This window comes from Otolemur garnettii, unplaced genomic scaffold, assembly GCF_000181295.1.
Source record: "Otolemur garnettii isolate 467f Iridium unplaced genomic scaffold, OtoGar3 scaffold00049, whole genome shotgun sequence".
NCBI classification, from domain to species: Eukaryota; Metazoa; Chordata; class Mammalia; order Primates; family Galagidae; genus Otolemur; species Otolemur garnettii.
Genome location: NW_003852444.1, coordinates 13,155,778 through 13,157,894, shown reverse-complemented (window position 1 = coordinate 13,157,894; position 2,117 = coordinate 13,155,778).

Here is a 2,117-nt window from a genome sequence, read left to right as displayed (position 1 = left end):
CCCGCCACAATGCCCAGCTATTTTGTTGTTGTTGTTGTTATTGTTGTTGCAGTTGTCATTGTTGGTTTGCTGGCTTGGGCCAGGTAACCTAAACTATGGGCACTACCCCATCTTGAAAATATCTTAATAATTCTTTTCTGGATTCTGGAGGAGACACTGGGAATCTGTGATAAACAGGCAATCTAGAATGCTGAGATGTTCTGTATTGGAGACAGAATGAAAAGGACAAAGATATACTTAAACAAAATGTGCTATAACTCCAATTTATTTTTCTAACCTATGGCTTCCCTACCTACACACATGGACTTTTCAATCATCTTTTAATCAGCCTCTATCTAAGCCAATGTTTTCATCTCATTCCTGACACACAATGAGCATTTCTTTTTTATTCTACATACATAAAACACTTCCCTCAACCTCTTCAACCATTTGAATCTTCTTTCTTTATGTGACTATTCAGGTCTTTCCCCTAAGGAGACTTTCCAAGTTAATTCAGCCCTAAAACTCTAGTGCATTGGTTTTTTGTGCATGTAACTATATTGTATCTTATAATTGTACTTTTCTTAGGTACAGAGCTAGTCTGGCTCCTAGGCAGTGAGCTCCTTAAAAGTGGAAATGTGAATCTCAGACAACTTTGTGTCCCCAAAGTGCTATGTATATTAGGCATTCAAAATCAGTATTTGTTTATTTCAGTATTTGTCTATTTGCTGAACATTTATGACATGTCAGAGACCATCTTACACTATAGGAAGCAAACATAAATCAGATATAATCCTTGCCCTTAAGGGGAACTCACAGTTTAGCCAGGAAGAGACACAAGGAATGACTTGATTGCAACAGAGTGTGAGGCTTATATTGCAGATAAGTTCAGGATGCTATGGAAACAAAGAGGAAAAAGGACACTTAACCCAGACCGAAAAGAGACTTGGAGAGATTTGTAACTAGCACCTAAACTGAGCCTGGAAAGATAATTGTGATGAGAAGTGAAAATGGACTTTTGAGAAAGAGAGAGAAGCATGGGAGAAAAACCCTAAGAGAATACAACCAGGCCTGGCTTGGTTAGGAGAACTGTAACTGCAGCTTGGCTGGAGTATGAGGTTCAGGGGGGAAGGTGGCAAGAGGTGAGACTAGAGATCCGGACAGGAAGGTAGACAGGATCTGGATCCTAAAACGAAGTCCCTGATGGCAAGTTTGTAGCTTATTTTGAGTAATAAAAGAGCTATCAAAATTTTTTAAGTAAGGGCCAGCACAGTGGCTCACACCTGGTAATCCTAACACTCTAGGAGGCCGAGGTGGGTGAATAGCCTGAGCACATAGGTTCGAGACCAGCCCGAGCCAGAGCAAGACCTCGTCTCTAAAAATAGATGGGCGCTGTGGTGGGCACAATAGCCTCCCAGCTATTTGGGAGGCTGAGGCAAGAGAATCACTTGAGCCCAAGAGTTCGAGGTTGCTGTGAGCAATGACGCCATGGCACTCTACGGAGGGTGACAAAATAAGATTCTGTCTCAAAAAAAAAATTTTTTTTTTAAGGTAAGGATATACGTTGACCACTGTGTATTTTAGAAATATGAAAATGGTGGCAGCGTGAACTATATAGATTAGAAAGAGGTCTGCGGTGGTGACAGATTTGTGCCATTCACTCCTGTTTCCTAGCCCTGGATGGCTTATCCAAAGGTGACTGATCAGATGATATTAGCAATTTGAAAGTTGGATAGAGACACACAGAGATGAAAGATGATCGTCTCTGAGGCAATAGTGCAGTGTCACAGGCAGGAAGACTCTAAGCTCTATCTGCTGAAGACCTCAGAGCTGCCTGGATCTTGCCCTTCCTAAACCATGGTTATTCAGTTTTCCCTTCAATTCTGTGAGCTTTGGGCTTTTCCAATATTCTTTCAAGTACATCTTCCTCTTTTGCTTCATGTAGTCAGAGTTCATTTCTGTGGTTTGCAACCCCAAAAACCCTCTAAACGGATAGAGGTAGCAAGGTAGTGGCAGTGAAGAGGAATCAAAGGATGCCTGAAGGGTGTCAGCGAGGTTGGATCAAGAGGACTTGCTGGCTCGGCGCCTATAGCTCAACCAGCTAAGGCGCCAGCCACGTACACCTAAGGTGGCGGGTT